At 34.3% G+C, this 27,692-nt stretch overlaps 1 protein-coding gene across 2 annotated transcripts in view; it reads left to right on the top strand.

The window, feature by feature from the left end:
* Window positions 1–27,692, top strand: part of LOC101896979 (ecdysone 20-monooxygenase) — an 81,351-nt gene that overhangs the window by 29,529 nt on the left and 24,130 nt on the right. The window contains exon 1 of one of the 2 annotated variants that reach the window (XM_059129147.1): window positions 1,639–1,658. The exons of the other annotated variant lie outside the window; for it this stretch is intronic. The gene's annotated coding sequence lies outside the window, so the exon portion shown is untranslated. Of the gene's footprint in view, window positions 1–1,638; window positions 1,659–27,692 lie in introns of those variants that run through there. 2 annotated transcript variants of the gene reach the window in all.

The following is a 27,692-nucleotide window of genomic DNA, read 5'->3' as shown; positions in this document are numbered from 1 at the left end:
CATAGTACTTCACATAAATTCCCAATATAAACTTTTTTGTTACGGGAGCTCTACTAAATCCGCATAGTGGTGTAGGGTATTATCTCACTATTCATATCCATCTCACCTTCAAACAAATAAAAACTATAAATCGATCAAAAATCTGTGATGGCAAATGTTAGCCTATTATAAAAATGTATTTATTTGTTCATTAATTAATATACATTTTATTTTTCAAAAACATTTTATTTGTGACGAGAGGAGATAAAAAATAATGAACGGCGCAAAAAGTTGTCTAAAAAAACTGCCAAAAGTTCAAAAACATCAAATGACCCTTTGAAGAGCAACTGGTTTTGTTTAATTCAAACGTGAAGACTGCACACGCCCTCACCAACATCTTTTCTTTCGAATCAGCTTGCCAAATAAATGAATTGACAAACAAAAATATTTGCAAATAGCATGTTATGTTAATGAATTTATACCAAAACAATACCACATTTTTTTAATTATAGGCATATTTATGATTTTTGACAAAATTTCGCTTCCGTTAGTGCGACAGCCAATAACCGTTGATTTCCTTAAAATGCAAAATTTATGTTTTGACAACTTTTCTAAAAAGCCTCAAATAAATAAACTTATTGATTGTTTTATCGTAAGACAAAAAAAGTTTCCCCAAAATTCAAGTTTTGATTTTGCAATCCTCAAACTATTCTTTTGTTTTCTTTCTACCGATATTCTCGCTCTCTTAATTAGATTAGTGCGGCGGTGAATTTAGTTAAAAATAAACCGAAAACTGGTTAACATTTAAATGTATCGTGGCAAACATTGTGTTCAACAAACATGGCCAGCAAACCAAATTACTTAAATATTTATAAAGTACATTAAAATCGGAGAGATCCGCTCCTCCGCTTCCACATTTATGACAGGTTCTTCTGCTCGCTGTGACGATGACCTTGAGCGATAATTAGGAAGTAAGTAAAGCCGGTATGTCTGTTTTATTTTATTTTTTGTTACTGCAACAGTCAATGTTTTAAAGAACTGCTTCTGCTTTGATGACCGCATACCCGACTGACACACTGCCCATTGTGTGTATGTGTGTGTGTGTGTGTGTGTGTGTGTGTGTGTGTTGTGTGTTTTATCATCAGCACCGCGTGATAACCAGAAATAAGTTTACGATAAACATTAAACATCTTTTTATTTGAAATGTTTGTATAATATCGTTTGTCAAAAAAGCTTCAAAGTTTTTGTTTGAGTAAATGATAAGTTTGTCTGCGTTATTTTTCCAATAATATATATACATTAAGATCTTTCGAGAGAGTGATATAATTTTCGCTCGTCCATTGCAGAAATATAAAATATAACATTTTAAAAAATTTATAATTTAAATTTTCTTGAAATTGATTGAAAGCGATATCTGTTTTAATTTAAAAAAAAATTACCGAACAATTTAAAAAAATCGATCATTCTTAATATAAAACGTCCAATAAAATGTCGTAAACATTATTACGAAATATCGAGAACTCATCCAAACTTTATATAAATCACATTGTCCGTTTTCTTTTTCAGGTAATTTCCCACGAAAAATATAAATATTAATTATGCCTTTAGCAAATGTGGGACAAATCTTTTAAAATACATGTCGCATGTCGAAAAGTGGAGTCGATATCCACTTTACAGACGTAAGTATGATTTGTCATTATAATCTGTTCTGTTGAGGTTTCAGTTCTAGCTATAGTCTACTACTCTAAGAGACATTCAAATTTCAATAAGATATTGAACAAGGTCAAATCAAGGTCAAATTTTACATAATTTCACGCTTGTTGTAGATCCAATTATAAAGTACCAACACAAATCTATTAGAAAATGTGGCTTAAATGGTCAAAATGCCGAATATCCGATGGAACCTTTATATGTGCTCTATAAGATGACGTGGACCTATATATAATGTGTTACCACCGGAGCTAAAACCCATTACGAATTTCAACTAACTTTTTTTAGAAAAAATCCGTTGAAAAATGTGACAAAATCATGAAAATACCGAATGTTGGGAGGTACCGTTACATGGGGGCTATACGAAAACGTGGACCTATATGTTCAATATTACGCCACTAGAGCTAGAACACACAGCGAGCAACAAATACCAATTGGTGGAAATATGTGGCTTAAACTATCAAAATACCGAATACCGGGAGGTACCTTTATATGGGAGCTATCCCAAAACGTGGGCCGATTTATCTCCCTTTTCAATACCAACCATCCTAGACACAAAGCAAACAACGGTGCCAAATTTGTTTGGTCGGAGTTCGATGGCATGATCTGGACAACGTTTACTTTAACCCATGTGCCATACAAGCAACGAAACCATTTCTCTGTTGAGGGAAAAGAATCCATACCGACATCTCGTAATTTAACAGCTCGCGGCATCTTTCTTTAGGACCACATGCCCAGCGTAGTTTCAAAGCCTTAAAGACGCAGACAGTAAATTGGGTAAAACAAAATTTAATGAATAGAGTCAAGTATCATCGTGCCAATTTTAGAAAACGGAGTCGAATTATGTTATTAGAACTAAGTATGTTAAATGAAGGTTCCCGGATTGCAATAGAGATTATGTCCAGTTTTTTTATCATAATCCCCATAACAAAGTGCTTTTAAAACGGACACAATTTCCATAGGGAAACTGTGCGTTTGTTGTAAAACAATCTCAAGCTGAGTTTAACGGCTATGCTCGGATTGATCTGCATTTTTTACAACAGGTAGGTTTATTAACCTGATTACGGCAAAGTAAGTTTATCGTGGGGAAATATCCGTATCATTTAGAGCTTATGGAAACACCTATCCATCAAGTGGTCATACGGTTACTGAGCAACCTTTTGCAAATCCTCTAAAAAGCCGAAAATGGACCCATTTTGGGCTATTAAGACTTTAAAATCGAAGGCCGGCTAATTAAAAAAGTTATGAAGTTTAGATGTATGAAGAGGGAAAGCCTTTATAAATGGGCTATACCAAGGCGTAAACCAACATTAACAATTTTCTGCTACGGCTATTGCAAGTTTCAATTCTATATCTGAAAGAAGTCCCTTAAAAATCTGTTTAAAATCATCCAAACACCAAACATTGGGTATTGGATGCCATTGTATGCTATAGAAGAACCTGACCCTATATACATAATATTTTACCTTAAGAGTGTAACACCCATTAAGAACTATAAATAAAGAAATTAAAACAATTCCGTTAGAAAATGTGTCTAAAATCCTCAAAATACCCAATATCAGAAGGTTTCCTTACATAGACGTTATAAATAGTTAATCGCGAATCTTTAATTTTAAAAAATTTCCTTGAAATTGTTGGTAAGTTCATCAGAATACCGAACGAATGTTTTTTACTCCTCGTAAACAGAAACCGTCGCGCAAACAACGAATCCTTTAAAACCAGTAAGGGAAAGTGAAAAGTCGGGCGGGGTCGACTATATGATACCCTACACAAATTTAGTAGAGTTCCCGTAACAAAAGAATTTATTTGAAGTAGATCATATTACTTATCAACATTTGGCTTTACAGTAGTTATAGTTTGGTTTCAGAGGGAACTAATATATGGGAGGCATATCCAATTGTGAATCGATTTTCACAAAATTTGACGGAGACATTTTAATCTTTTCTACAAAATAACATTGCTATAGAGTGCGTGACGGATTATATTAAAAAAATATATCGGATTCGAGTTCCACAAAATGGAAACGTACGTCCCGAAATTCACTCCATATGGGCTGATATTAGCCATTATTTAAACATTAAACCTGAAATCGGATTAGGGATATATATGGGAGCTATATCCAAATCTTAGTCTTTCTCGACAAAAATGGGCAAAGGTATTTCCAAACTCTTAAAGATATCATTGTTGTCGAATGCATATTACGAATGGGAGGGACTTAAACACCAAATCGGATGAAACATATATATGGGAGCTATATCTATATCTATAACCGTTTTTCTCCATATTTGATGTACATGCTTCTAGACTGAAATCGTTCGTATGCACCAAAATTCAGTACTGTTGGACTGATATTGACCATTTGGTGCCCAATTAACTATACATAAATCTGATCCGATTATTACCAATTTCAATTGGGATCGTCCTTGGGCCACACAAATATTGTTTAGAAAATGTCATCTCAATCGGATAATAAATGCGATAATACATGGACAGACGGTCTGACACACATAAATCGACCCAGAAGTGATTCTATGAAGATTATAGGTTTATCTCCCTTACCACTATGTGGTGTAGGGTATACAAATTTGGCAAAAACACCAAAATTACCTTAATACTGTGGTGTCGTTATATGGGATTAAACTTAGTGATGGCACAATTTATCGAAAAACTGATAATAATCGATTATTTCCCTTCAATCAATGCTTCCATTGTATCATGAATTCTCCTTCGATGAATTGAATTGATCGATTATTCCTGAAACACCCTGAAACAAACACCAGTAAGGAAAGGTCAAAAGCCGGGCGAGCCGACTACTTTGTTGGGTCTTACATGAGTATTTCGAGGAGTTACAAACGGAATGACAAAGTTAATATACCCTCCATAGTATGGTGGAGGGTATAAAAATACATATGGTTTATTCCTAGCCCTCAAATAGCTAAATTTGATATTTACGATATAAAAACTGCATTGTCCGGAAAGTAAAATTTTAAAACTAGAAAACAATCTTTCAATATCGACGTCTATCCAATCTAATTAAAGCTTCCTGCTTTTACTCGTCCAAACTTGGCAAGTAAAGTGTGGTAATGGATAGCACCATATTTGAATGCATTCCCATAAAATTGTATGACTCTTTCGACTAAGGAAATGGCAAACGGAAAGTAAAAAATTCTAAAAAAGGAAAAATTTTGTAGATTATTGCACATAAGGGAACGGTCGACTTTAGCTAATTAATTCTAAATATTATTTGAAACAACAAAAATATTATGTCATGACAAACATGCAAAATTTGAAGGTTCATTTACTTTCAATAATCGAAATTAGAATCACGTTTAGTTTATACACTCGTTCATTCTTACTGGCATGTTTGCGGCAAACAACGTTAGAAACAAAAGTTTTTTTTTTTGGAAACTAGAAGTTGCTAGAAGACACCTATCAAATTACTGATTTTTGCCATTGACAAACTGTTATACTGGGCCTCAACTGGGTAATTTCCTATTCTATGGCGAATGTCACTCTATGAGTTGCACATGAATTTTTAATCAGTTCGATTTCTCTATTTTTAGAAAAAAAAAAAGAGTAATTAAAAATCGAAATTTTTAGTATGATTGGCATTGCTAGAATGACATTGCAAAATGTTATATATTTTTATACCCTCCACCTTGGAAGGGAGGGTATATTAACTTTGTCATTCCGTTTGTAACATCCTTAAATATTCGTCGTAGACCCCATAAAGTATATATATTTATAATCAGCATAAAATTCTAAGTCGATTTAACGGTGTCCGTCTGTCTGTCTGTCCGTCTGTCTGTTGAAATCACGATACAGCCCACATTATTTGACGTAGAGCGCCAAAATTTAGCAGAGCAATTGGTATTGTGTCTAGGATGGTTGGTATTGAAAATAAGATATATCGGTCCACGTTCTGGTATAGTCCCCATATAACGGTACCTCCCGATATTCCGTATTTTGATAATTTATGCCACATTATTTAACGGATTTGTCTGAAAATTGGTGTTTGTAGGTCATAACGGGTCCCTGTATGTGTGGCAAAACATAGCATGTATAGGTCCACGTTTTGGTATAGCCTTCATATAATGGTACCTCCCGATATTCGATATTTTGATTATTTTTGCCACAGTTTTTAACGGATTTGTCTAAAAATTGGTATTTGTTGGTCATAATGAGTTCCAGCTCCGGTGGCGAAACATTGCATGTATGGGTCCATGATTTGGTATAGCCCCCATATAACGGTACTTCCCGATATTCGGTATTTTGATGGTTTTTGCAAAATTTTTTCACTGATTTGTGTAAAAATTGGTATTTGTGAGTCATAATGGGTCCTAGTTCGTGTGGCGAAACATTGTATGTATAGGTCCACGTTTTGGTATAGTCCCCATATAACGGTAGCTCCCAATATTCGGTATTTTGATGATTTTTGACTGATTTTTTCACGAATTTCACTGAAAATTTGGTAGTTGTAGATCATAATGGGTCCCAGTTCGTGTGGCGAGTCATTGTAATTATAGGTCCACGTTTTGGTATAGCCCCCATATAACGGTACCTCCCGATATTCGGTAATTTGATGATTTTTGCCCCTTTTTTTCACGTATTTGTCTGAAAATTGGTATTTGTAGGTCATAATGGGTTCTAGCTCCGTTGGCGGAACCTTGCATGTGTAGGTCCACGATTTGGTATAGCCCACACATAACGGTACCTCCCGATATTCGGCATTTTAATGGTTTTTGCCACATTTCTTCTAATGTTTCCTTTACCCTAAGGTGGAGGGTATTAAAAGTTTGGCCCGGCCGAACTTAATGTTTTTTACTTGTTTATCAATCAGATAGGCAGGCAGGCAGGTAGACAGACATTGAGTACTTAAATGGTATTCTGTACAATGTCATAGGCTTTTTAAATATTTAATTTTGTTGTTTGACATGTGTATTTTATGCTCGCACAAAGCTAGGCGTGGGGTGGTCTTCCCTGGCTAATAAATTATAATAAAAAAATGCAAAAAATCCAGTACTTAGTACGTGAGATATCCGCTGGGCAAAGGTGGATACCACGGCTCATAGTTGTCTTATCTGGGCATAATGTGTTAGAAATGAAAAGAAATGTTTGTAGTTGCCTGATAAGGAAACTTAGAAATGGAACTTTCCTATTGTTGTTTGTTTATGAGATTGGTTGAAAACGAAAGAGACTGACAGGTAGAACGTAATAAAAACAAATCTGCACATTTTGATTTCTTGTTTGTCAGCATTCATCCATTTTGGCATTTAAATGACCGCAACACTTTTGATTTGTCCACCATCTGTCGTGCACACACCACAAATCTTCGATTAACATGCCGTTTTGTTTGTCGCTATCGAATTGTTGTTGTATGCAAATATCGCAAAAATATAACTTGTATTATTTATTCAAACCAAGACAAAACGGGGAAACACTTAAAATGCCAATTTTGTTTTATTTTTTTTTTTTTTTTTCATTTGGCTGTCGTTGCTGTGGGAAGTTTGAATAGCATTAAGCGCCACATGACCGGCCGCGCACACAATGCGTGCGTATCGGTAGCTTTTGATGAGATTTATATCTGTTTGTTTATCTACAAAATTAACTGATCATTATTTTTTGTTGCCAATTTTAAAACAACATCAACAAAACAAACAATATTGTCACTAATTTGATGTCATTAACCCGTGACTGAATGAATGCATCATGAGTTTGATATTTAAAGCCTCCGCATTCGTATGGAGAGTGTGTTCGTTTTGTCTATGCGTATGTAACTCATTGAAAACAGACAGACAGACCACATTGCATTTAGCAGTCAGGATTACGGATCAATATACTTTCTATATCTAAAAGCTAGGATGAGATAGGCATATTTTTCTATTGACTTTATTGTGCAATATGAATAAATTTTTCTTTCTTGCAATTACGTAAATGAAGTCGACCTGCAAAGCTGTATTTTGGCTTTTGTAAAAAAAGTTAAAAATCAGTCGGATTTGCCGATAGATAGATGTATGCCCTCAGCCAATGCCCGTTTATTTTAATATATTTTGACTTCTGTTATGATTATTCAAATAGTTGAGCCTCATTGGCTTAGGTTTCGAAGGAATAGACCAATATTGTCCATTTCGTACCGAACCAATATAAATATGATATAAATATTGCGACGTGCCAGGTTTTGACTATATTGGTTACTTCCTTCACTTTATACGAGAAATGTGATAATTTTTCGAAAATGTTAAGATGTGCGTGAGGTACCAGATTTAGTCGACCGAAGTATTCCACTTTCGTACATCATCTAATGCAGATAAAAATATTGGTATGGGCAAAATTATAGGAAAATCGAACATTTACATCCAATTCTATGCAAACTCATAAATTTTATATTCATTCCAGGTTTCTGGTTAAGATAAATATTTACATAGAATAGAATCGCCGACTTGTAAGTTATGACAGATATAAGTATTGGAAATTTTGACAATTTTCACAACAGATCTTGTGTTAGCAAAAATGTTTTGATGTTGGAAATTTGAAGAGAGTTGGATGCTTATTTCGCTCTCTCTCTGAGCGTTTTGTTTTTTCAAAACCTAGAACCCTATGTGGGAAAGTTACCAGAAGAAATGGTCCGATCTCTACCATCTATATAACAGGTCTTGTGTTGACGGATGTTAATTTCGCATTTTATGAGCGGCATTTATATTCAAAGTTTTGATCCCTTGTGGGGAAGGTATTACAGGGAATTGACCGATATATTCAATATTCACAGAAGAACTTTTGTTAGCAGAAATAATGGAATGGGCGAAATATGAAGAGATCCGGATGCTCATTTCGGATTTTATTATCGTTTTGGTTATTGAAAATTTTTACCCCTTATGAGAGAGGAACCAGAAGATGTGGACCGATATATTCCATCTCGCACCAGACCTTGGGTTAATACAATTGCTGCGGTGTATGTAATTTGAAGGCAATCGGACACTTACATCACATTTTATAAGAGTTGTAATTATTCAATAATTTGGCCTGTTGTGTGGGAGGTACTTGATCGAGTGCACCGATATTGTCCATTTTCTCACCTGACGTAGCACTGATGCAAATATTAGGATTTGCAAAGGTGGAGCAAAATCGGAATATCCTATTTCTTTCTGTGCAGTAATATATATATATATATATATATATATATATATTTATTTTTTTTTTTTTTGAAAATTTTGATCTTTCGTGGAACAAGAGAACCAGCCAGACGGACGGACGGACATCGTTAGATCAACTTCAAATGTCCTGAGACGGATTTGGTCCAAGGAGAGCCATATGGCTGGGGGTCTGAGGTCTGATGCCTTTTGATTAATTGTGATAAAGTGATAAAATCATACGCTTTTTAATCTGTTGCAAAATTTGGATTTGCTGCAGAAGAGATGTTAATCTTCTCCTTTTTTTGAATCCAATAAAATTAAAAATTTACAGCAGATACCTGTCCCTATATGCTTGAGCATAATTTTAAATTATTCTTCTTTGTTGCTGCGGGTAGTAAGTTCAAACTTCCTGCTATTTTGGAATACCTTCATAAACTGTCGTTCATATGTTGAGCAAGAACCTCTTTTGTTGAAATTTGATTTATGTGTCTCCTCAAATATTTAGTCCCAATTTCCAACAGAATTCGATATACTTTGACTCTTTATTGGTTTAAAATTCACCTTACGAAAATTTTATTCACTTTCTGTGTTTATTATATTTTCTTGCCAAAGTTGTGGTAATTTAATATCGATAAATAGGTTTCAGAAAATATCAATTATGGATATTTTAAAAGTCCCAATCACATTTTTCACCTAGAAGGACTACAATTCATTATTTTTATAGCTTTTTGCATATGGAACAGCCATCAAATTTTAGAGATTTTAAAACAACTTATGTTGCTGTTTTCTTATAATAATTTCAATTAAAACATAATGCAGGGAATAAAAATTTCGGTTAGGCCGAACTTACCGCTGTTGTCAATTATTATACTATAATCTGTGCTAATCTAAAATTATTAGCAAAATTAAATTTGAATTCATATAAATTCAAATACAAATCTACAAGTTCTAGTCAAAAGGTCTTCAGCAGTTCATACAGCAAAAAAAAAAAACAGGCTTATTTTGCGTTCTTGTCACACAAAAGCTTTTGACCTTAAAATGACCTTATATTTTGTAGAGTATTGTTAAATTATATTTTAATTTATTAATACATATTAATTCATATTGTGTAATCAAAAAAAGTTTCTGTCAACAGTTATTTGATATTTACATTTAGTAAATTGTAATAAATATTTCAAAACATTTATAGACCAAGCTAGAAGTTATCAATTGATTGTGCCTCCTGACAAAATTCATTTTTTTTTTTTCAATATTTACAAAAAAGTTATTTTTAGCTCCGCTTTCATAATCTACTATGAAAGTAGAGTTAAAAATAGAATACACTTGAAAGTTTACATCGCAAAGCAAAGGGGACAAGTTCACCCTCTCCCCCAGTTCAAAATTGTTGAAATTTTCGTGTTAAGATAACATGGGGTCCGTTGATTTTAGGTGCATAGTGTTTCCAGCAACAATGCCAATACAAACACGAGGATTATTTTGGAAGAAAAGTTTAACCCTCAAGCGAGTCAACAAAGAGTTTCGATACCCTCAGCCATATGGCTAGAGATTTTAGACACTAGATCTCTTGGACATAATCCATTTCAGGACATTTGGTTCTAGCGATGTCCGTCTGTCTGGCTGACTGGTGCGCACGTAATATAATTATCAAACTTAGATCGTGTTCGGAAATGGGCAATATCGGTCCACTCCTTCTTGTACCTCCACCACATAAAAGCCAAAAATTTCAAAAAAATATATATATGTATATTTTACTGCACAGAAAGAGAAAGATTGATCCGATTTTACTCCAACTTTGCAAATCCTAATATTTGCATCAGTGTTAGGTCAGGTGAAAAATGGACAATATAGGTCCACTCCATAAAGCACCTGCTCCACAAACGGTAAAAATTTAAATAATTAAAACTCCTACAAAATGTAATGTAAGAGTCCGATTGTCTTCAATTTACACACATTACAATATTTTTACCCAAGGTCTGGTGTAAAGATGGAATATATCGGTTCACTTCATCTGGTACCTCCCCCACAAATGGGTCAACATTTACAATATCTATGAGGCTCATGAAGCGCAAAATTAATATCCAATTCCATTCAGACTTGGTACATCTCAATATTTCCTTTAATACAATATCTGTTATAAAGATGGTAGAGATTGGACCATTTCTTCTAGTATCTCCCCCACAAAGAGTCAACGTTTTGAATAACAACAAGTAAAAAACAAAATGTTCGGCCAGCCCAAACTTTTATTACCCTCCAGCATTGGGTAGAGAAAACATTTTTTTTATAACAGTATCTCAATTCAAACTTGTTCCACTTTAAACTACAAATACCAGTAAGACCAGTTGAACAATGCTGTTAAATTTTTCAAAAAAAAAAAAAAAAAAAAAACCCCTTCCAAAATGGGAACCTCCATAAAAAATGTTATACTGCAAGGCTTGTCATCTACCAAATCTTCTTAAATACCAAATTTAAAACTATTTCGTGGGTAAATGTGACAAATATCAAAATACCGAATATCGGTGGGTATCGTTATATGTGCGCTAGAGCTAGAACCCATTATGAACTACAAATACCAGTTTTTATACAAATCCATGAAAAAATGTAACAAAAACCATCAAACTACCGAATATCTAGTGGTACTGTTATATGAGTGCTATAACAAAACATTGTCCCATATATACTATGATCCGCTATCGGATCTTGAACCCATTTCGAACTACAAATACCAATTTTTAGACAAATCCGTGAAAAAATGTGGCAAAAAACATCAAAATACCGAATATCGGGAGGTAACGTTTTATGGGGACTATACCAAAGCGTGGTCCGAAATATCTCATTTTCAAAAACAACCATTCTAGACACAATGCAAATTGTTCTGCCAAATTTTGAAGCTCTACGTCAAATAATGTGGGCTGTATCGTGATTTCAACAAAGTCAAACGCCATAATTTTCAATTTTTTTTCTAATTTTATTGAATGAAAGCAAAAAATGTCGGAAATAGCATCAAATTTTTGAATATGTTTATGTTCGTTCGAATTGGTCACCTTTGGCACGAATTATGGCCTTCAAACGGCCAATGAAACCGTCACATGTTGCCCGAATGTTGCTCTGCGGTATTTTGGCCCATTCCCTACGAAGCGCTTGCTTGCTTGAAATCGACACTTTTCTACTTTTTAGTGCCAAACCGGATTGGATTGGTGCACATTTTCAGCTGACCTCTTTGGAAAGTAAACACGATCATTTTGTTTGTTTACAAACTATGCTGCTTCTCATCGGAGAAAACCAAATTCGGCCCTTCACCACTTTCGGCCAAGCGAAGCAACTCTTTAGCTCTTTTGAGTCTATTTTCTTTCTGTAGCGGCGTAAGTTCTTGCACATTTTGGAATTTCAATGGATTTACCCCGAGCTTATTTTTCAATATTTGCTTTTTGGAATATTACGATATGTTCACCTCACGAGCCATTTTTCGGCCACTGCGACGAGGGTTTCGATCAAGTCGCTTCTTTACTTTTCGAACCATTTCCGCTGATGTTGCTGTTTACTTCCATCTACTTCCTTGACGTCTGGCTACGCTACCAGTATCACAGTAACGAGCGATAGTCGAAACACGAAAGATTTATTCACATTTAAATGCTGGAGTGCTCTAACGATAGCCACTTGTGGGTTTCCAGCCAAATACAAAGAAATTACACTATAACGCTTGAATTCCATCACGAATAACTTTTTTCTGGAAAATTCTCACCAAAATGCTTTTGTACGCTTGTAAACAATATAATGGGGTGTCACTGGAATAATTTTAACAGCTGTCGGACGAGTGGCTTAGAAATGATAGCAGTCTGAAGTTGGTTGCAGTTTTTTTTTATCTCATCCTGTATATGTTTCATCCGAATTGGTGTTTCAGGCCCCTCACATGCGTAATGTGCACTACTTAACAATGATGTTTGATACCGGACATCAGACGCAGCTCAAAAATACCTCTGCCATCTTCATCCGATTTTACGGTTATGAAATATCTGCCTAAATTGAATAGGTTTTTATACCCTCCACCATACTATGGAGGGTAAATTAACTTGCTCATTCCGTTAGTAACTCTTCAAAATACTCATGTCAGACCCAACAAAGTACATATATTCTTGATCAGCATAAAATTCTATGTCGATTTAGCGACGTCCGTCCGTCTGTCTGTTGTAATCACGAAGGAAGGAATTAAGATAGAAGCCTAAAATTTTGCACACATGTTTATTTTTCCAGTAGACAGTTGAATTTGTTAAATGGGCCATGTAGGTCCACGTTTTCATGTAGCCCCCATGTAACGGTACCTCCCGATAATCAAAATATTTTAGCGACAATTTTCACCGGAATTGTTTCAAATTTGGTATTTGAAGTTCGAAATGGATTCAACAGCCTAAGACAGAAAATTTTCTGTGCAGGTCCACGTCTTCGTTTAGACCTCATATAACGGTACCTCCCTATATTCGGTATTTTGATGATTTTAGCGACATTATTCACCGGAATTGTTTCAAATTTAGTATTTGATGTTCGTAATGGATGCTACATCCTATGACAGAAAATTGTCTATGCTGCCCATGTCTTCGCACAGCTCCGATATAACGGTACCTCCCTATATACGATATTTTGATGATCTTAGCTACATTATTCACCGTTTATTTCAAGTTTCAAATTTGAATATGGTAATGGCTTATGACAAACAATGCCCATGTAGGTCCACGTCGTATAGACCCCAAATAACGGCTATATTCGGTATTTTTAAGATTTCAACAGAATTTTTAACGGATTTTATTTTTTTGAAAATTGCCAAATTTGTACCAAATGGTGGAGGGTATTCAAAGTTCGTCCGGCCGAACTTACAGCTTTTTATACCCTACACCACAAGGTGGTCAGGGTATTATGTCTTTGTGCATTTGTTTGTAACAGACAAAAGGAAACGAGATAGACCCATAGTTCCTTTTGATGATCTGCATAGAATCACATTCTGAGTTGATTTATGCATGTCCGTCCGTCCGTCCGTCTGTCCATGTATTTTTGTAAACAAAGTACATTTCGCATTTATTGCCCTATCCAGATGAAATTTTGCACAAATTATTTGTTTGGCCCAAGGACGAACCCTACTGAAACTGGAGATAATCGGTCAAAATTTAGATATAGCTCCCATATATATCTTCGTCCGATTTGCCTTTTATTGTGCACCAAACGTGTAATATCAGTCCGAATAGTATGGGATTTCGCACGTAAGATCAGGTTGGACCTGAAAATAAGTATGCGAAATTTGATTGAAATTGGTTCTGATATAGCTATAGCTCCCATATATATTGTTCATCCGATTTGTTATCTTTGTCCTCCGCAGCCGTAATATGTACTCTGTAACAACAATATTTGGGGAAATATATCAAATACAGCTCAGAAATACATTTGCTAAATTTTATCGAGATCGGTTCAGATTTGGATATAGCTCCCATCTATAACTTCGTCCGATTTACGTTTGAATGTGACCCAATCGTCTAATATTTGCCCAAATTGGATGAAATTTGGCACTTACGACCGAATTGAGTCTAGAAGGTAGTATGTACAATTTGATGAAGATCGGTTCAGATATAGCTATAGCTCCCATATATACTGTTCATCCGATTTGTCATATTTGTTGCCCACAGCCGTAATATGCACTGCGTAACAACGATATACAGGGAAATATATCAAATACAGCTCAGAAATATCTTTGTCAAATTTTATCGAGATCGGTTCAGATTTGGATATAGCTTCCATATATTTTTTTATCCGATTTCAAATTAATTGTGCACCAAATGGGCAATACAAGTCCGAATTTACAAGATACAAATGCTTCGGCATATTTAACCCTTTGAACTTTAAATTATAATTATAATCATAGCGTGTATGATTGAATTCTCCCGTAAAAACTTTTAATTGTTATGCGCAGCTCTACTAAATTAGCAAAGTGGTGTAGGGTATCATAAAGTCGGCCCCGCCCGACTTTAAGACTTTCTTTACTGGTTTTTACTTGTGTTCATATTCAATCAAATTCGTCCATTTTGTGAAACTCGGTCCGGCATATCTATTGCTCCACGAAATATTTTTTTAATATAATCATGCACTATACTCTAATGTTATTTGGTACTAGAGGAACAAAAGCCTCCGTCAAATTTGTTGAAAGTCGATTCAGAGTTGAATATAGTTCCCAAATTGTAACTACTCTATAAACCATGATACGCATTCAAATTAGGTTCATAGTTGGTTTGATCTACTTCATATAAATTTGCAATATAAACTTTTTTGTTACGGGAGCTGAACAAAATACGCATAGTGATGTGGGGTATCATATAGTCGGTCCTGCCCGACTTTTGACCTTTCCTTCCTGATTTTAAGGATAAAACCTCCGCATAGTTAAACCAAATAATGAATATGCCATTGTTTTCGATTGTCAAAGGTTTCAGACACACGATACTATGGACTTGGAAAATTTCGACCACAATTTTCGAGCAATAAATACCTTGAGATATGATGATGTTTTGAAGTTTATGTTTAGTTTCTCTTAATTGTTTGTGCAAAAATCTATGAAAATTCTAAGAAAAAAGTTTATAATAATGCGTCACATCACATTCCATGCTATCGCAATGCGTCATATACATGCATATTTTATTGAATAAGATATCACATTTGACTATAAATTTTATATTCAAATGAAAGTCCATATAAAAAAACAACTCTCATGATTAAAACGCAATAATTCCCATCTGCTGAATATCTACTTCTCATATCCGTACTAAGCAGACACCGAGTCAACTAGTTCCAGTCACTATCAGCTTAACTAACTATGATTATGTCACTTTTTCCATATTTCTTCCCCTTATATTTTTAATTTCTTGTTTATTTGTTTTTGATTTTTTTTGCGTTTTTTAATTTAATCGCTTCTAATCTAAGCTTTCCCTCTTCACTGCGTCCTTCTCAAGAACGCAAATTGATGATGGCCAAAAAAAAAAGTTAAGCCACGCTCTCTGCCTAAGTAGCTGTGAGATGGCTACGGTCGTTAGTTCATTGTACGATTCTTTGGAATAAATTTCTATTTTCTGCAATATAGCCAAGTTAGATAACTCTTCCGCCTTCTCCAAGACCACTTCCATAGAAAGAGATTTTCCTAAGTCGTATGAAAAACCAGGAAAAGCCACTCAACAAATATTAGAAAAAACATTAGAAATTTTCTTTCTTTCTTTCGTTTTTCTTTTTGCACAGTCAAAGATAGCGAAGAGAAGGTGATCATAGCTAATGAATGGCAACAAAATAACAGCAGAAGAAGAAGAAGAAGCTTAAAACTCGATTCTTACATTCTGTTGGACATTCTCGAATATGGACGACCGTCATCTATCTCATCTATGTATGTCTAGAATCGGTTCTGGTGTTCTTTTTATCACGAATTGTGGTGGCTATGCTGTTTTGCTGTTAGCTGGCCGTCTTAAAACGAGTCATTAATAATTCATACTTTTTCTTCTGCCAGTTCATTGCCGGCCGACCGATTGACGGACCAGCCGGCCGGTCGGTCGGTCGGCCGACCAGCACCAACAGCCCAAACAGCATTGGCCGCTGTAGCAGCCGCATACAGCAACAACAAGTTGTTGTGTAACTTTTACTGTAAACATTGTTAGAAAATGATAGTTAGAAAAGTGAAAGAATTCTGGCTTAATGTCCGCAAATATTCAAGCCAATATAAATACATGTATGTATGTATGTACATATGTATGTGTATGTATGTATATGACGAGTATGGAATAGAATGGATTATTATGAAGCATGAGGTGCTAGCTAGGAAGCTCAGGCAGGCATGGTTGACTGAGTGCTATTAGCGTGGCAAGTCTTGTATATTTCTCTAGTGGAACCGCACTGCTTTAATATGATGATGAATGGAACGGTGTAAAACACGTAATCGGTGATTAAAAAGCAGCCGCTAAACAGGCATGTCTCTATAAACTCATTAAGTGGTTAATTGATGAATGGGCGTCAAACTCAATGGGAGTAATATAATTATTACCCCATATATAAACCTTAAATAACACGCCTAATTTTTTTTTTATCTGTTAGCTTAACTAGCTATATAGATTTATATAGGATACGTTTTAAATCTGGACTTTAGCAACTTCTTTGCACTCACTTTTCTCGAAATATTTTTTTGGTCTCCATTGCCATTTTCCAAAATTTTTAAAAAATTGTCATTGATTTTTGATCAAGTTTCATATACCGATGTTTTTCCAAGCTCATATAATATCACCAAATAAAATGTGACGTATAGGTATTTTGTCTAGAAGAGACCCTTCTCCAAAAACCTTTGGAAGGCTTTATATCCATAGAAGGTACATTACATGTAAGCCTCACGTAGTAGAGCTTTTAAAAGCTTTTCATTGGAAGAATGCCTTTTTTTATACCCTCCACCATACATAGTATGGAGGGTATATTAAGTTCGTCATTCCGTTTGTAACTCATCGAAATAATAATTTTGGACCCAACAAAGTATATATATTCTTGATCAGCCTAAAATTCTAAGACGATTTAGCCCTGTCCTTCTGTTGTAATCACCCTACAGGCTAAACGAGTTAAGATAGAAAGCTAAAATTTTGCCCAGATCTCTCTTTTGTCTGCAAGTTCGAGTTCAAGTTCGAAGATAGGCTATATCGGTCCACGATATCGTATAGCCCCCCCCCCCCGGTACCCCGATATTCGGTACTTTGATGATTTTAGCCACATTTTTCAATGGAATTGTATGAAAATCCACACAAGCAGTTCCCTAAGAGCACTTTATCTCTTGGCAGAGAATTATCTATATAGGACGATATCGTATAGCCCCCATATAACGGTACCCCCCCTATATTCGGTATTTTGGTGATTTTAGCCACATTTTCTAATAGAATAGTCTGAAAATCCACACGAGGAGTTTTTTTTGTGGGCACTTTACCACCGGAAAGAGAATTGCCTATATAGGTCCACGATATCGTATATCTCCCATATAACGGTACCCCCGATATTCGGTATTTCGATGATTTTAGCCGCATCTTCCAATGGAATGGTCTGAAAATCCGCACAACGAGTTTCTTGTGGGTACTTTATTCATAGAAAGAGAATTATTTATATAGGTCCACGATATCATATAGTCCACATATAACAGTACCCCCCGGTATTCGGTATTTTGATGATTTTATCCACATGTTTCAACGGAATTGTCTGAAATTCTACACAAGGAGTTCTTTGTGAGTACTTTATCCCTTGGCTGAGAATTATCTATATAGGTCCACGATATCGTATAGGCCCCATATAACGGTACCCCCCCCCCCGATATTCTGTATTTTGATGATTTTAGCCACATTTTCTAATAGAATTGTCTAAAATTCTACACAAGGGGTTCCTTGTGAGCACTTTACCCCCTGAAAGGGAATTGTCTGTATAGGTCCAAAATATCGGGATATTGATGAGTTTAGCCACATTTTTCGTCTGAAAATCCGCACAACGAGTTCCTTGTGAGTACTTTATTTACTGAAAGAGAATTATCTATATAGGTCCACGATATCATATGTCCACATATAACGGTACCCCCGATATTCGCTATTTTGATTATTTTAGCCACATTTTTAAGCGGAATTATCTTAAATTCTATACAAGGAGTTATTTGTGATTACTTTATTCCTAGACATAGATGTTGTTATATAGGTCCACAATATCGTTTATCCCCCTCATATATCGGCACATTCCGAGATTTTAACAGAATTTTTAATGGATTTTAGTTTTATTTTTTAAAATGTCCTAATTCGTTCCAAATGGTGGAGGGTATTCAAAGTTCGGCGCGGCCGAACTTACTGCTTTTTTACTTGCCTATACTAGACATGTAATGGAACTTCGACCATACAGAACCTATTAAATTTCCGCAACTCATGCAAATTTTTTAACAGGTTGCCTGCCAAAGGACATAAATCCATATCAAACCTACTAAAGAACTTCTATCCATAAAACATCTCTTAAACACATTCTACCCATTAAACGTTTTCTATTAGGAAAAGGCCTGCAATACAAGAAAGATCTCTGAAAATTCTTCTAATATTATAGAACATATCTTAAATCGGTCTATATTTCGCTGTAAAATTTCTTTAGGAGTTTCGCGTATCTCTAAAACAAAAGTTATAAAATGTCTCAGTCCGTGTCCAAAAGAAAGATATTAATATTATGAAAAAGGGTGCAAATGGTGGGACAATAATTTAATTCTTGTCTAACTCGATTTCTTCCAGCACCGCGCAGAAATTTGGAATTCAATTCCCTAGGAAATATTATTAGTAAATATATTACCGATACTACGGTAACATGTTTTGCAGTATTAAGTTATGTTACCGACGAAGGGTCCCTAAGAAATTTTTGAACGAATTATTGTGCAGATACTACGAGTAAAACTCAAAATTTAATCCACTACAATTTTTAGTTCATGGATTTATATACTGGCAGATTGATATTTAAGAGTGTCGTCATTCAATTTTTATCCAACTAAACATTTTATATCCTCAGCCGCATGGCTACGTCGTTTGATACGGAACGGATCAAGCACGGTTTTAGACCCTAGGTCTCTTTGAATCCAATCCATTTTAGGATGTTTTGAGCCGATCTAGTGTGTCCGTCCGTTCGTCCGTCTGGCTAGTACGTACCATCGATGGGATTGGTGCAAATAATATTATTATCCATCTTAAATCGAGTTTGGAGAAAGGTAGTATCGGCCCACACCTTCTGGTACCTCCTCACAAAAGCTCAAAAATATCACAGAAAATAATTTAACTTATAGAACAAGAAGGAATCAACCTTTGCAAGTATCTTATTTTTATTAGCGCTAATGAAAAAATGAGTAGTATCAACCATACCATCAAGTACTTCCGGTTGCCTTCAAAGTTCGCACATCTCAATAATTCTATCAACAAAAGATGTGGTATGAAGAACGGATAGAACGGACCACTCCTTCTGGTACCTCCCCCACAACGAGTCAAATATTTGAAAACCCCGAAGCTCATAAAAAAGCGAAATGAACATCCGATTCCTTTCAAACTCGGCATATCCCAATATTTTTATTTACACAAGATCTAGTGTGAAAATGTAATGTACATCCACTCCTTCTGGTAGCACCAATTTTTGAAAAACATTGCACATTCCAATATTTTTATCAGTATTAGAATGAAATACTTCGATCCACTTCATCTGGCACAACTTAGGCACATTTCAACATTCTCCAAAAATTATCACACATATAAATTTAAGGGAGTAGTCGATGTAGTCCATATCAGACTTAGTGAAGATTCGAAGTGGATAGTTTTGGTCCAAGCCTTCCGTACCTCATCATTAAGGTCACAATGTATTATAATGTATTGACATAGGCTGAGGGTAAACATTACGTAAAATTGCACCAAAACATGTTAATAATATTTAGTTATCCAAGGAAAACTATAATCGCCACATTGAATACTTGTTAGGAAAATACGAAAAATGCTTAAATTTAACCAATATTTATTGAATAAGAAAAATAAAAAAAATGGATTTTAATTTCCTCAACTAGCACTGGGCCTATTTTTATGAAATATTAAAGGAAATCGAAGTATGTTGTTTTTCCAAAAATTATATCTTTATCCGTTCAAAAGTAACTATCTCATTATCTTGAAATTAATCTTTGTAAAATGTTAAAATATCTTATCACAGCTTTTGGTCCTTGGCTCTCGGTTATGAGGCCACGCATAGCATATCCTATTTATATCGCTCAGTCTGATATGATTTTACAATTTTCAATTAATTTCCTTTACTACGAATATGTGGATTTAAAATAGCCCCCGTAAAGATTTTATGAAAGTGTGTTTTCGGAAAAATAGACAATCTATCTCAATCTACCCCATAGTCCCTCTTCCTTATATCAAAAATCACTGTATATATTATCAGATTCTTGTTGAAAGCTGCCTCTTTTAAGGAGCATTTTTGTAAAAAATAAAAAAAACATTTACATATTTACACATCAAATACTGAATGAAATCCCGCCATATTTCCATACTGTAATAAAAAAAAAAAAACAAAAACCGACGACGATAACAAGTACTCGCATATAGTAGCCCTTGATGTTGAATTAAATAATAGCGGAAAAGTTCCTCTGTTTATTTTATTTATTATATACACCCTACAAACGCCGGTGAAGATGTTTTCAGTTGTATGTAAAGGTAAACAATTAAACTAAACTTTAGGGAATGGGATCAAAATAACAAATATTGGTATCAACTATTTATTTTCTTTAAGCAAATATATCCTATGTTGAAGAAATTTTTGAACATTATGTTCGATGTTATTATACCAAATAACACTTATGTTAGGGTATTACAAGTTTTATTGGGCCAAAAGCTATGTAATACCTAGAAATATATGTACCCGACATAAAAAAACTATATATGTATCTTCCAATCTCACCGAGCTGAGTCGGTCTAGCTATGTATGTCCGTCCATCCGCCTGTCCATGTTAAATTGTAATCACGCTACAGGTCGAAATTATGGACCGATCCTCACGAAATTGAGAATGGAGGTGGGTTAGGGTCAGAATAGAACCCTATTGTTTTTGAGATGATCGTAAAATATTTAGGATTTGAAATGAGTCAAAAACAGAAAACTTTTCTAATTTTGCTGTTGCTCTACAGGCCACAATAATAGACCAATCGACGCCTGGAGTTAGAGTTTAGGGCTAAGCAGAAACCTACCAATTTGTATGTCATCGGACAATATTCCGCGGGTAAAACACACTATAACTTTTATGTAACAAAATACAAAAATTTACACTAAACCGTTAATATTTTTAATCCCCGGAAAAATCACGAATACATTAAAAGGTTATTTTTGACTATCACACTGATGCTGATAGCCAAGATATCGGATTTCTAACAAAATAGTTTCAATCTATATGTAAAATAAATTGATATAAGTTATTCCGCATGGAGCTATCCAAATCTAAACCGATCTCGATAAAATTTGGCAAAGATATTTCTGAGCTGTATTTGATATATTTCCCTGAATATCGTTGTTACGGAGTGCATATTACTGCTATGGGTAACAAATGCAACAAATCGGATGAACAATATATATGGGAGTTATAGCTATATCTGAACCGATCTTCACCAAATATGGCATACTACCTTCTAGACTCAATTCAATAAAAGGTAAATCGGACATTATATATGTGGGAGCTATATCCAAATCTGAACCGATCTCGATAAAATTTAGCAAAGGTATTTCTGGGCTGCATTTGATATATTTCCCCAAATATTGTTGTTACATAGTACATATTACGGCTGCGGAGGACAAAAATAATAAATCGGATGAACAATATATATGGGAGCTATAGCTATATCTGAACCGATTTCGATCAAATATGGCATACTTATTTTCAGGCCTAATTTGATTGTATGTGCAAAATTCCATACTATTCGGGTATGATATTACAAGTTTGGTGCACAATAAAAGGCAAATCGGACGAAGATATATGTGGGAGCTATATCTAAATTTTTATCGTCCTTGGGCCAAACAAATGTTGTTTGGAAAATTGCATCTCAATCGAATAATAAATGCGACCTGCATTTTGTTCACAAGAATACATGGACAGACGGACTGTCATGCATAAATCAACTCAGAAAGTGATTCTATCGAGATCCTCAAAAGTAACTATGGGTCTATCTCGCTTCCTTCTCCATGTTACAAACAAATGCACAAAGGCATAATACCCTTACCACTATGTGGTGTAGGGTATAAAAAGTGTTTTTTTTTTTGGTTTTTAAAATTTTGTTATAATTTTTAACGCGTGCGATTTTTTCAATTTTATTTACTATTTTGAATTGTATGTTTTGTAAAGATTTATATATACCCCACAACACAATGTATTGAGGGTATTATATAAAGGTCGCAATTACAAATTAACATGGACGGAAGAACATACAAAGCTAGATCAACTCAGCTCGGCGAGATAGAAAGATCCATATATGGTTTCCTATGTCGACCACAATTTCGAGGTGTTACATAATTTTTGGACCAATCAAACATATAATGTCCCCAACACACAGTGTTGTAGGGTATAAAAAGCAGCATTATAAGAAAATTTCTTGTTGGATTTTGACCTTGAATTCCTTGAGAACCACCTTTCCCATATTGACAATACTTAGATCAAAGTAAAACATTTGATGTAACCTACCAAAAATATCTTTATCCGTTCAAAAGTTACAATGTTTAGGACATGTGAGGAACACTGCCAGATATATAGTTTGGAATCATTTTAGTTGGCCCAAAGACAAAAAATTAAATTTTAAACATAAAATGTACAAAAGCGAAGTATTCGCTAAAACTGAACAAATACGCTTATGCTTCCAAATATTTAGCTTTGTCCCCACAAAGCAGGATCAAATTCTTTGTATATTTAGCCATACCGATCTGCTTGTATGCCCAGCTAGGTATATAACTGCAGATTTCGAACGAAATGATGTAGGCCGAAAAAGTTTTACTCTGATCTGTTTTTGGTTCGCAGAATCCTTGGTATTGGGTCCACGTTTTGATATAGCCCCCATAAAACTATACTGTCAGATTAGGCGTGTTTTGGGCGGTGTAGGCAATTTTTAACCGAATTTGCTGCAAATTGATAGTTTGTGTTCTGCTTTCTCTGTCAGATAATTGGATATTCAGATCCACATTTTTGAACAGACCCATATAACTTTGCCGATCGATATACTGTATTCTAAAAATTTTAGCGACATTTTCAGCGGAATTTTATGAGAGGAAGTTCCTTCCAAATGATGGAGGCTATAAAAAGAACTTAGCTCCTTTTTTAATTGTTATAACTTGGTTCGATGAACATTTTCCACTTTTTATTAAAGCGTGCATATCGTCAGCCGGTGTAATATTTTTATTTTTTGATATTTAGTTGATTCGTAATGGTTTCCAATATCTACACTAATTTTCGAAATATCCCTATAAACGTTATATTTATTTTATTTTTAATTAAAGCTGGTCATTAATTTTGATGTAGAAAATAAGCATTAATAATCTCAAAGACCAAAAAAATTGTTGGCCTCAAGTGTGGATATTAACAAATTGAAAGAAATAGCAACGATTCTATCAAACAATTCGAGATGCAAACTTTACCAAGAGTTTTCGGATATATATAATTTGCTCCCATATAATTTTATCCGATTTCATGACTTTATTGTGCACCAAAATCACCCGAAAAATATGTATTTCAGCTATATATATCCCACCACTCCGAATACCAAAAACAAATTCTATACGGACAACAACAATCCAACCAATGCATTTTTGGTCGGAAAGTACCAAAATGAAGCAAAACATTGTCACTCATCAAACATGTTGTGTGCCAACTTCATACAACTAGTTCATGTTAGCCCACTGACGCCGAAGACAATTGCAACGTACGAGGTCAAAAACGCTGGCACGTGTCATTAACTGGTTCCAATGCCAAACATTGTCAAAGCATTCACGGTTAATCGACACTTGTAGATAAATGTAAACAAAAGTATGCGCCACGTGTATGCATGCAGGCCCAAGTAAAGAAATGTAAATATGTACTCAGAGAGAAGAGGAGAAAAATAGGAGAGCATAAATTCGTTACAGTCCGACATAATATTTACTTTGTTCAAGCGCTGGTTTCTTTGTTGTTACTGACGTATTGGTCGTTGTCGTTGTTGTAGCTTGTTGATATAATACATTTACAATGTTCTGACTGACCTACCCTAATGTTAATAATATGTGTTAATATAATAAATATTTATAAACTTGTTGAAGCAGTGCAAGAAAAAACAACAAAAATAACAACTATAGACTAAACAACACTACTGCGAACGCCACGAAAGTAAGAGTTAGTGAGTGAACGAGCGTATGAGTGAGTGAGTGCAAACAAAAGTAATTACAATAAAATGCGTATGGGAATGCGAATGAAAACAACAAGAACAACTACAATAAAAACATGTAAAAGAACTACCTTGAGGGTCGACTTGATTGTTATGTGTAAATATGTAATAAAAACAATAACGAGCAATAAACTATGAAGGGAGCTGGGAGAACAGCTGGGAAAAAAAAAAGTACGGCAAGCGGTGATAGGTGTTACAACGTCAGAGAGCAAATGAGAGTAAGACAACAACAAAAACAACAACATGCTGATATCATATTCATTCAATAATAATGATGCAATGTGTATTATTACATAGACAAAGTATGTCTCCCTGTATGGAGGGCAATTCTTATACAACTCCAACAAGTGATTCAATTGAATATGTATATAGTTCGCGGTTCTAGCTCTCCCAGAGCTGACTCTCGGCCGCATTGTCGTGTTTTCTTGTGTTATCGGCAAATTTATGCCTTCATTATTTGCAAATTTTTTTTCTTTTTTCTTTGTTATTGTTTTTTTTTTTCTTGTTTAAATTTAAAATGTTTTTTCACATGTTCGCTTAGAACACCAACTTAATAATACTTTCCGGTAATGTCGACAAATTGAAAATCATTTAAGGATCACCAGGTGAAGGGGAAATATGACTATGTTGTGTCTACCAATACAAATAGCGCTTTAAAATGTATATGAAACGTGAAAAATGGTTTAAAATAAGTAAAACTTGTGAAAAGATCGAACTTCATCATATGAAAAGAATACATTTTTGGCAATATCATATTAACTGATCTTTGTTCGGAAATGAGTGTGTATTTGTGAAAAAAGAAGGGGAAAAATTAAATATTAATAGACTTAATAAAGTGCGAAGTAAAACCCCAAAGTTTGTCAAATTTTACAAACCAATACAAGATCAAATGTGTGATATATAAGAACCTTCCCCAAAACACGTCAACATTTTTAGGAATAATAACTCACCCAAAATGTAATCCCCATTATTATTACATTTCAACATTCCTGTCGATAAAAGATTTAGAATGCAAAATTGGATGTATCGGTCAACTTCTTTTGGTATCTTCATCAAAAAGTTCACAATTTTCAAAAACTAAATTACTTTATGGGAAAAAATGTGAGTTTCTGATGCAGTTCAAATCACGCGTGCTGTCATAATAATATCACGCAAGTACTCCTGAAGGTAAACATATTTACTAATCATAATTCTCAATAAGTCAAAAAAAAAACTTTAAGTACCCTCTACCATTGGGAAAAGAAAATATTTTTATATAAAAGTATCTGATACATACCAAAGCATGAACCACTATAGACAATTTTACCAATCAAGGATTGTCATCTACCAAATCTTCTTAAATAAAAAATTTGCAGAAATTTCGTGGGTAAATGTGACTACGATTTTAAAAATAACGAATATCGATCGGTATCGTTATATGTGCGCTATAGGAAAATGTGGACCAAAATATTCAATATTCTGCCACCGGAGCTAGAACCGAGTATGAACTACAAATAATTTTTTTTTGGCGATTCTGTGAAAAAATGTGCCAAAAATCATCAAAATACTGAATATCCGGAGGTACCATAATCTGGGTACCATACGAAAACCTGGACCTAAACATACTATTCTACAAAAATTTTCAGAAAAACATAACATCGTGAATGAAAAGTCACTTTCATCAGCATTTAACCGGGAGTAGAATGTTTTCCCTCCTCAATTCAAGGTAGTTCTAATTCAATTTCTCGTATAAATTGAGAAAAAAAAATCACTAAAAAATAAACAAAAGTCTTAAAAAAATAATGTTGACATCAAAATTGTCAATGAAAATATGAACGAAAGTGCGGAATTAATGATACAATAACCATTTGAAAAAATAAATTTAATTCGTTTAAATTTTTATACAAAACCAAAAAAGTAGAACGTGTACGTAATTGTAATTTTGATCATCGTACTTTAAAGTCTAAGAAGAATATAGTATTAATAATGTAACAATAACGGGAGGTAGAAAAGGTTACCTCCCATGGTAGAAAAGATTACCTCCCAGAATGGTACCCATTCTGTCAAAACATATACACAATTTGTATTCATTTGAAATTCCCATTTTCACGTTAATTTTATATTTTTACGTTAATTGGAAAAAAATTACAATTTTGGGATAAAACCATATTAGCATATCATGGACCTAATTTTTAAGCTAACCACAATATTTCATTCAAAAAAAAGTTTGTGAAAAAAGCTAATTTAAGGCTAAGCTACATTAGTGCAGCATGTTTTACTTTTTTATTCCATCTGTGGTGGTGGTTCTCCGAGCCCAATTAATACGCTGCACAATACGTCAACAGAGAGACCATTTATAAAACAAAAGTATCTGAAGTTAATATTCGAACGGGTTCCCTTTTAAGCTGAAAATGTCATTGCAATTGGTTGGAGAGTGCAGTTAATGTCTTCAAAATACCATATACAGTTACAGAGGTTTTTATTTACTGTGAATTTCCGTGGAAAAATGTGTCTAAAATCGGAAGACATAGTTAAAAGAGTGTTATACGTAAACGTGGACCGATAAATCTCTTTTTCAATGCCAACTTTTAAAAAAACAATTTAAATTATTATGCAAAATTTTAAAGTTTGTTATATGTTGGTGTAGCGATCGGATACGCTTGGCCTAAAATCCAGAAATAGACAAAGATTAAATTAAATTCAATTCTAAATCCAAATAACTTTGTCTCTGCGTGTCCTTTGACCTCTTGAAATCATGCTATCTTTTGAACACATTCAAATACAAGACAACAATTTGAAACATATAAATATATTGTCCATAAGAAGATTAAGTTTGAATATAGTCTCTCTGGTTTTCTTCATAACCTACACCACACTGTGGTCAGTGTATTATGTCTTTGTGCATTTGTTTGTAATT

This window comes from Musca domestica, unplaced genomic scaffold, assembly GCF_030504385.1.
Source record: "Musca domestica strain aabys unplaced genomic scaffold, Musca_domestica.polishedcontigs.V.1.1 6, whole genome shotgun sequence".
Classification (NCBI taxonomy): Eukaryota; Metazoa; Arthropoda; class Insecta; order Diptera; family Muscidae; genus Musca; species Musca domestica.
This window is presented reverse-complemented; position numbering and strand designations above follow the sequence as displayed.